The sequence below is a fragment of the Antechinus flavipes genome, chromosome 2 (assembly GCF_016432865.1).
Source record: "Antechinus flavipes isolate AdamAnt ecotype Samford, QLD, Australia chromosome 2, AdamAnt_v2, whole genome shotgun sequence".
NCBI lineage: Eukaryota > Metazoa > Chordata > Mammalia > Dasyuromorphia > Dasyuridae > Antechinus > Antechinus flavipes.
The window spans coordinates 195,821,792-195,832,254 of NC_067399.1; positions in this window are offsets into that span (position 1 = coordinate 195,821,792).

Consider the following 10,463-nt stretch of genomic DNA (forward strand, 5'->3'; position numbering starts at 1 on the left):
TAACTGCTTGTTAATTAGAGGTAAACTCCTACTTCCAAAACACTACAATAATGATTCTCCACCCCCATCTTCTGACATCATTCTTTTATTTTCATCATCATATGATTTTTTAGAATATTAGAACCGGAAGAGAACTAAACAATTACAATCTAATTCCTTCATTTACTAAAAGAAGTATCTAAGATTCAGAGTGGGGAACTGACTTGCCCCAAGTTGCACACCTGCTAGGAGCATTGCCAATTAACTCATGTCTTTTGACTAAGAATCTTGTGATATCTCCATTAACCATTATGCTGCCTCTTATCACTATGATGTTTAATCCACAGAAAAATGTTTAAAATCAAGTAAGAGGAGATAGGTTCATTTACTTTCATATATAACATAAGGAATAACCTAGCTAGCCATTTCTTTTGAATTACATAATTAATAATTTTGGACACAAAAGAGGAATTGCTGAGACATTGGAGAAAACAAACTTTCTCTTTCCATTTTATATTTTCCCTACAATGAGATTAATAACTCTTTTGCTAGTTAACTCCCATAGTTGTTGCTAGTGATACATAGTAATTGGCTTATTGATGATGTGATGCCCATCTTTTTTCTGCCTAGTTAATGTCAAACTGTTTTTCTTTAATAATAATAATTTAGTTTTCTATTTTCTTCATTTAGAAGTTCATGCAGATAAGAGCCAGGATAACTCTAGAAAGTCATCTAGAATACAATAATATCTAGATATCTAAACATAATAATGAATACCATTGAGCTTGGAGTGAAGATGATCTAGGTACAAATTCATCCTCAGACACTGGGCAAATCATTTAACTTCTGTCTGTTCCACTTTCCTTAGTTGGGAAATGGAGATAATAATACAACTTACCTTACAGTATTAATATAAGGAACAAATGAGATAATATTTATAAAGTGCTTGGCACAATGCCAAAGCACACATAGTAGACACCTGATAAATACCTGTTTCCTTCCTTTCCCATTGTTTAATCCTTCCTTCCCTCTATCTTATAGATGAGCAAAATGAAGGTCAAAAAGATCTGACTTGCACAGCTCATGTAAAGAGTATGGGGATTTTAGAACTGATATTCTGACTCCAACCCAGTATTCTTTCTATTATGTACTTCTATTTTCATTCACAGAAAAGAGAACTAAGGACTAGAGAATGTTAAATGGCTTTTTTTTACACTCATATGATTAGTGATTGACAAATCTTTGACTCATACTCAGGACATCTGGTTGCAAATTAAATAATTATTCTACTTCACAAACTGTCTTTTTTAAGGTGAGAAAATCATGCATGAGAAGATTTCAGTCTTAATACTAAAGAAAATGAAGCCCTGTGAACACTAATTCAGTAGATATGGATTCAATTCCTGATTCTGACACTTAATAATTGTGCTACTTTGAGCAAATCATTATATGGAGAGATCATTATCTAGAAAGAGAAAAGTGATATTTTCATTATGTATTACCATAGTCAGAGAAAATCTAGATTATTATATTTAATTATGATTAAACTTTTGGGAAAGGCATGCACAAAATGGAATGTGTTCAGGGGAGTGTTCTTTAGATTTTGAGATTACTGACAATCATATCATATGAAGATATTGGATTTTTATTCAGGCAGATGAGAAGATTTAGAGAAGACATAGATTAGACTTTTTCTATTTGATGGAGGAGGGCAAAACTAATAGAAATAGGCAGATAATACAAAGATAAAAATTTAAACTTAATTTAAGTGGAATAAACCTTTTTAAGAGAAAAAAAAAAACAAAGCTAAAACCAAAATCTCTACTAACAATGAGAGCTATCCAGCATTGGAATGGGTTATCTTGGTAATAGATTTCCATTTAATGAAATTTCTCATCCACAAACTGGAAGATCATTTGTTCAATATGTTATGCTAGATTTTCTCTAGGGGACATTGGTAGGATTAGATCACCTTTGAGGTTCTCTTCAACCATAAATTCTGTGATTCTGCCATGGCAATCCTCATGTATTTGAAGAGATACTATGTGGCAAATGAATTGTTCTGCTTTGTCTCAGTGTAAAGAATAAGAAGAAATGGGCAGAATTTTCAACAAAGTAGATTAAGGCTCCATAAAAAGAAAGAGTTAGACTTAAAATCAGAATTCTAAGAATTAGAATTGCCATAGTTAGCAAATTCTCGTAATCCTAGTTCTTCAAGAAGAGACTAGATAAGTACTTGTTGTCAGTATCACAAAGGAGATTGCATTTTAGATGTTGTTTGAAGTAGGTAATCTCTTATGTTTCTCTCAGCTCTGAGATTCTGTGCCTTTTTCTCTCTGAAACTCAATTTCCTCATTTTCAAATAATATAATACCCTTAGGATTTTGGGTGGACTTCTGTAGTGAATTAATAAGAAGACATAGATTAGAGTCACACAAGATGGGCAAGTATAGTTCAACTGTAATATGCATCATTAGTAGGAATAGTAGGAATACCCACTTTGATAAGGTCATATGTCCACTGGCTTATTGAAGTTTACTTTGGGGATAATGATTTCTGCCTTATTTACCTCAGACTTGCTGTGATCATTGAATAATGGATGATAAATGCTTTGCAAATGTTAAAGTGATATATAAATAGCATGCCTAGAATAAGGCTTAGTCATTAATAGGTACTTGATAGTCTGATGGGGGATGGGATTAAAACACCCTATGGAGCATGAATGGAAATGGAGTTGAAATCACCCTTTCCAGCACTAGCCACTTAATGTTTCTATCGAATCCCAGATTGTTATATGCAGTCCTGTCGAATGAAGAACTTGTTGGGTTTGTTTCCATTGCCCAAAGTGCTAATCTGACTTGTTTTGCCATTTTCTTATTAAAGGGAATGCTTGTCACTGTAATAGTATAACACTTTTTCATTTTAGATGAGATTGTGAATTAAAAGACCTTGTAACTGTTTTGAAGAAAAACATTACTCATATGCCTCCCTGCTCAGCTTCTGTAAATTCATACTTATTCTCTCTCATGGATACTATGTAGGAGAATTCCCCACAAATATACATAGTGTCCATGCACGTATTTGCATGTGTACTACATTTGCTTTATATCAAATAATTGTAATGTTATGATTATTTTTACATTTGTCTTATTGTTAAATAAAAGTTTTTGTTTTAGAGTTAATATTTTTTATAAATGTAAAGAACAAAACTGAAGTCTTATGCTACAAAGATGAGTAGAAGGAATGTAGTCTTCCCAAAACAGTATTACCCTGAATAGCTAGAGAGATCATGTATTGTGGTGGCCCTTTTCTGGCGTGAACTACTGATAGGAGTGGAGGTTAGGATGAGTGAATCAGCCAGAAAAATAAGTTTTTATATTTTTGATAGTAACCTGCAATATATGAGGAAACTGAGACTCATATAGGTTTTGTTTTATCTGAGGTCATGGGGCTAAATCAGTGACAAGTATGATCTAGGACTAGAAATCAAGTCACATGATAATCAGTAGGTACTATTACTATTATACAGTTAAAGATATACATACTTTTATATAAATCATAGCTTTCCCTTGATGTGATCAGAAATAAGAAAGGCAGAAGTTAGAAAGATTTGTAGAATCTCTCAAATATAACTTTTTTGACAGTACTTCTCAAAGCATCATAGATAAGTCCCTGAGGAATTTCAAGACATCACCATGGTAAAATATATTGAAATGAATTTCATTACAAATCTTAAAAGGTATGACATGATGGAGCAATGAAATATTAAAAAAATAGTTCACTCCAATGAGTATTTAGTAGGCAGAACAACCTTCTAAGAACTTTGGCATACAAAGACAAAAAGAAATGACTGATTTGATGGTGCAGTGGAAAAAGGTCTAGATTTTGAGTCTGCATTCAATTTGAATGAAGACATTTACAGGCTGTAGGATCCTGGGGAATTCATTTAACTTCTGTCTGCCTCACTTTCTTCATCTTCAAAATTATCTAGAGAAGGAAATGGCAAGCTACTCTAGTTTATGCTGCGCAAACCCCAAATGGGGTCATGAAGAGTCAGACATGACTGAATCATAACAACAGTGATGTGTTAGGTACTGTCCCAAGCTGTTAACATAAAAAGAGACATAAAACATAAAAAATATGGTTCTTGCCATGGAGGAGCTTGCATTCTAAAAAAAGAAACAAGACATGTATGTGTATAAAATATATACAAAGTGAATGGGAGGTAACCTCAGAGGGAAGTTACTAGCAGTGGAATAGGCTTGCCTTACAAAAAGACCAAGATTTGTTAATAGAAGTCTAATAGATTTTAGAATAGCAAGGAATGCAGATAAAGAAGTACATGGTCCCTGTCACCAAAGACATTACATTTTACTGAGTAGTTAAAGGGAGCTGGAAGGAGAGTGGGAAACTAGAATAAGGTGACTGGAAAGATCAATTAAAACAGGCAAGTTTAGATGGGTACATTTAGGGGAGAAGGTAATGTGGACAAGCCATTTTGGGGTCTTGAAATGCCTATGGAACATCCAATGGATGTATACAAGGAGTACTTAATAATGTGGGACTGAAATTCAGGAGAAAGATAAGGTCTAAATATATAAATATTGAATAGTCTGCATAGAGATTATATTTGAACCTAGGTTAGTTAGTGAGATTGCTGATAGAAAGGGAAAAGAAGAGGGCCCAATAGAAAAACTTGACCAATTACTCATAATGAGGGGAGGAATATTAAAGATGGCAGTCTAGGAAAGGAGCTGTCAGACAAGTAGGTGAAAAAGTAGTGCCAGGAAAAGCCAGAGAGGAGAGAATATACAAAAGGAGATATTTTTCAAAAATATTAAATGCTTCAGAGAAGTCAAGAAATATACAGATTAAAAGGTTGATAGTTTTAGCAATAAAGAAATCATTAGCTCTGACACTTATAGCCTTGGACAAGGAATCTTTGATTTCCTAATATATTAGATCTAAGATACTCATTTGTAAAATGGGAGCAGGGAAGGGCCTACTTCTAAATTTAATCTCATCTCAACTAGTTTAAGTTGAAGTTTAAAAGCCAGATTGCAATAGTCTGAAAAATTTGTGGGAAGAGAGGATTGTGGGTTTTTCTTGGTAAAGTTATCAGAGTAGTTTGCCATTTCTTTATTCAGAACTGAAGTAGACAGGATTAAGTAACTTGTCTAGGTTCACATAACTAGTAAATATTTGAGGCTAGATTTGAACTCATGAAGATGTGTCTTCCTGGTGCCAAGTCTAGTGTTCTATCTATTGCACTACCTACTTTCCCTATAGTGGGAAGGGAGTAGTGCAGACCAAGTAAGTCTTAGCACTAAATAGCAATAAATTAGCATTCTGTCAAGCTTTTAGAATAATAACTCACATCCCTATTGCATTTTTCAGTTCATAAAGCACATTTCCATAACCACAGGAGCATAATTTTCTTCATTTTTTTTTTACATGAGTAACCTGAAGAGCAGAAAGAACTTAAATGACTTTCCTAGATTCACATAGCTAGTAATGAGAATTCTAGGACTTGAAATTATGTGTTCTGATCTCAGGCCTACTATTCTCCATATATCCCACTTTCTGAGGAGCAGAAGGGTGTAGACTTGGTTGTAGACTCTCTTCAACCCTATTCTATTATAAGCAAAATTGATTAATTTTCACTTTCTCTAGAAAATTTCTGGCTAGAATGTTTTCAGTTGTCTTTGATATTATAATGTAAACCATATACTCTCAGAATTGCTATGTTCTTTGGATCAAAATATATTATTTTAGGTTGTGATCTTTAAAGTATGTCAAATTTAGTAGACATGCAGGATATAGAATCAATATGATTATATGTTAGTCATTTGATGTATAAAACAATCATATGATAGGCCATGAATGGAATGTAGGAGCTAAGATTGTATTATAAATGTATATAAATGGATTTATAAGCATCCAAGTGGCACAGTGACTAGAGCCCTGGCTTTGGTGTGAAAAAGCCTCCTTTTCCTGTATTCAAATCTGGTCTCAGACACTTACTAAATGGTGACATTGGACAGATCACTTATTTTTATTTGCCTTAGTTTCCTCATCTATAAAATGAGCTGGAGAAGGAAATGGCAAGCTATTTCAATACCAGCATCCCAAATGAGGTCATGGAAAATTAGACATTACAGAAAAACAATGGAACAAAAACAAATTGATTGACTTACTAACTATATTTGCCATTTCCTAGAACTTTTTCTATCATGCTCTTTTTTGGCTTTCAGCAAACTATCTAATTCACAATACACTAGTGTGGCTATCAATATCTGTACACTGAAAGAAATTCCAGGAATCATCACAGAGATGTAAGTAGGCCAAGGATAAACTGGGTTTTGTTAAGGAGTACTGATGCCAAGAAAAGTGTCTTTCCTCCCTGTGGTGATCTAAAGCCTTATATGTCTAGTTATTATGCTATTCCACTATTCTATATTGCCTTGAATAATCTCTAGATAACATCCCTGGCATCTATCACTATGAGATACTACTTAAATGGCCCATTTTATCTCCAAGTTCCTACAGAGATTCAGATTAGACTCTATAGACAGGATAGATGCTGTTCCCTTTCTTGGATGGTTTTATCTACAATGAAACTCCCTGAATAGTTTCCATCTACCCTTATTCTACCACCTTCCCAAGATTTATTATGACTTCCTTCCAAATCCCTTATGTAATTATTTTAGCCCTAATTGAAATAATTTATACTCTCTACTCAAGTTTATGTTTTCTTTATTTAGTCAGTACACAACTGTGGTTAAAGGACCAAGGGTTATTTTTCATGCATGATATAGAAGGAACCTTTGTTCAGACACAGTTTGTATGGGTTGCCCTTTAGGTTTGTTCCAATACTAAGGTACTGTGTTTATGCTCACTGATGCTAGAATGAAAGATATTACCAAATTCTATTACTTAGGGAGAAATGTTTCTGAAGAGGCAGAGAAATGTAGAAATTCTAACTACTAGAAAAAGCAGTAGAACATTAGCAATCCATGAGTTTGTAAACTGAGTAGTTAGGTACTTAATGAAATAGCTTTTTGTGATCTGGATGATAAGTGATTAAAAGGTTAGACAAGTATAACATGTGGCATGTTATATGAAACAGTTTTCAAACAATATCTAAACTAATTGATTAGCAAATTAAGGTCAATGTGACATATTGAAAATAAAGAATACTGGGTTTAGTGTCTGATGACTTAGATTGGAGTACTGACTCTGAGACCTGTGATTTTGGGCAAGTCATCACTTTAGTTTTCTCATTTTAAAAGTGGGAATAATAATACTTTTACAACCTGATGCAAAAGGTTGTTGTGAGAAAAGCACGTTTTACAATAATGTGTAATATGAGGCAGTATAAGCCATGAGTGTCTAATGACTAAAATACTGAGTGTAGTATCAGAAGGGCCTGGATAAAAATCTGGTCTCAGACATGTACTAGCAATAGATCTTTAGCAAATCATTCAATCTTCTTCAGCTTTAGTTCTCCTTCTGTAACCTGGAAATAAAAATATCTATAACATCTATCTCACAAGTGATTGTGAAAATTAAAAAAAAATGTATGCAAAAGAATTTTTCAAATTTTCCTTTGGTCCAGATTTGTGATTTCATTGTTAGTGCTGGTGAAGTAATTTTAATTATCTCATTTTTTCCAAACATATTTTCACTTAGTTAAGTAATTTTACTTGGAATTTAAGGAACACCAAAAACCAAAAGAACAAACTAAAACTTGACTTCCAGACCCAGAGCCTTTCCATATGCAAAGCAGGACTAAAAAAATTGCATATAAAACTATGAGTCTCTATTAAATGTAGCTTGCTTTATAAATATATAATAATTTCAACCTGCAACTTTTTTTTGGGACTATTTTATTATTTTCCGCAATCATATGTGAAAACATTTTTAACATTTATTTATAAAAATTGTGAATTCCAAATTCTCTCTATCTCTTCTTCCTTTCTCCTGAGTCAGTAAACAGTTTGATATATGTTATACATGTGCAACATGCAAAACATTTACATATTAGTCATAATGTAACTTTCAAAGCAGTTTTTGCTTGTTTCTTCTATGAATTTTTGAGATGTTTCAATGAATGGATGTTGTTTATTCTTTTCTTTTTGTGTTGGCCAAACTATTTCTAGGTACCTTTTCTCTGGGTCCCCACTCTATCAATAAAAAAGAAAATATAATCCTCATAAAATAAGCATAAGATAAAGAAAACAAATCCTCACATTTTCCATAGATAGCCCTAAATGTATGTTTCATTCAATACCTTGGGTCTTCAACCAAGACATAATAGGTAGGTGGTATTAGAGACACTGTCTTAGAGTTAGGAGGAACTGAGTGCAAATAACTGTGTGATTCTTGATTGAGAGACTATTAAAGCCATTCTTTTAAATGGAATTTGAAAAACTAGCTTTAATTTTCAAATTTTGTTATGTATGTTTTTTTGTCCTTAATAATCTTATCTAGATTTTCAACAATAGATAAATCATTAATATTGGATAATTCAAAAGAAGAAATCCTCAAGGTCAACAGCTGGAGGAAAAAAAAATACCCTAAATACTTAGTTGGAAAACTACAGACCAAAACAACTTTGAAATTCTATCTCACAGGTATCAAATTGGCAAAACTGACAAAAGTAGAAAATTATAATTGTTGGAGTAGCTGTGGTAAGACAGATACTATGGTTTACTCTTGGTGGAGCTAGGAATTGGTCTAGCTGTTCTAGAAAATAGTGTACTCAAAAAATTGCTAAACTTTGTTACATTCCTATCTCTTATACCCCAAAGGTATCAAAAAAAGAAGGATAAGTCCCATATGCCCTTTGTCAGTCATTTCAAGCATACCTGTTTCTTTGTGAATCCTATTTAGGGTTTTCTTGGTAAAGACACTAAAATGGTTTGCCATTTCCTTCTCTAGATCATTTTATAGATGTGGATCTTTAGGCAAACAAGGTTAAATGACTTGCCCAGATTTACACATTTAGTAAGTGTCTGACTCTAGATTTGAACAAAATATTAGTAAGTTATTGTTTTATTTTTTTTAAATCATTGTTATAGCAAAGAACTGAAAACAAAGGGGAGTGCCCATCAATTAGAGAATGGATAAATAAACAGAGCATATAAATGTAGTAGACTTTTTATGTCATGAGAAATGACTTGAAGGAGATTTCAGATAAACCTGAGAAAACATAAATTAATGCAGAGACAAGTGAATAGAATAAGAAGAATAGTTTATATAGTAAGGAAACTATTATAAAGGAAAACAACTTTGAAATATTGAAGAACTTCAATCAATGTATTGAACAATTATGACTCCGAAAAACTGATGATGAAACATGCTACCCATCACTTGACAGAAGGATGATGGATTCAGAGTATAGAATGAGATGTTGTTTGGGCGTAGAAAATTTGTGGACTTCTTTTGCTTGCCCCTTCTCATTTGCTAGGGCAGCTAAGTGGCACAATGGACTAGAACTCCAGACCTGGAGTTAGGAAGTTGCATATTGTTTGATTTATAAGGGATCCAAGTAGCACAGTGGCTTTATCCTGAGCTCAAATATAGCCTCATGCACTTACTAGCTATGTGATCCTAAGCAAGTCATTTGCCTTGGTTTCCTTATCTGTAAAATAATCTAGAGAAGAAAATGGTAAACTACTGCAGCATCTTTGCCAAGAAAACTCCAAATGGCTTTTGAAGAGTTGGACATGACTGAAAAATGATGGAACAATTTTATTTGCTAGAAAGAATGTTGGTAGAAACATCTTCAAAAATGCACAGAAATCAAGTGTTATGATATGTTCAGCTACTGAGATGATTTTAGCTGGTGGAATGCTTAGTTTGGGCCTTCTTAAATGCAGCTGCACTAAGCTGATAGAGTATTAAGTTTAGCACTAATATATGGCTCCCAAGCTCCTCAAGGACGGGAGAAGTAATCCAAATTCTAGAACAGGCAAAAGCTTCCACACTTGTTTATAAGGAATGAAATGGAGTCCTTGAATGGCTACTGCACTTCTAGATGAAATGATATAAGGAGACCAAGTTTTTAAAAAGGGGGAAAAATGGAACAGAACAGAAAAAAATTTTGAGTGAAACTAAGCATAATACCTTGAAAGTAACATATAGAATTTATTATATATTTTTAAAAGTCTGTTGTATATAATAGATATTCATGGTTTCATATATAACTCTTTTTATATTCTACTTTGTACATGGAGATAGTAGTTATTTATTATTGTATTATATGGTATATTGTCATATAATATGCTAATATGTTATATTGTATATTGTTTAATAGTATGAAACATTATTTGTTAAATTCAAAATAAAAAATAGTCTATCTTGCACACACTGTTAATTCATTAGGAAATCTTTCTAAAGCATGACTTGAACTTCTTGACTTCATTATGGGGTCCTAAAAGTCACCTCTGTTTCCCATAACTTTAAGTTCTTTTCCAGTT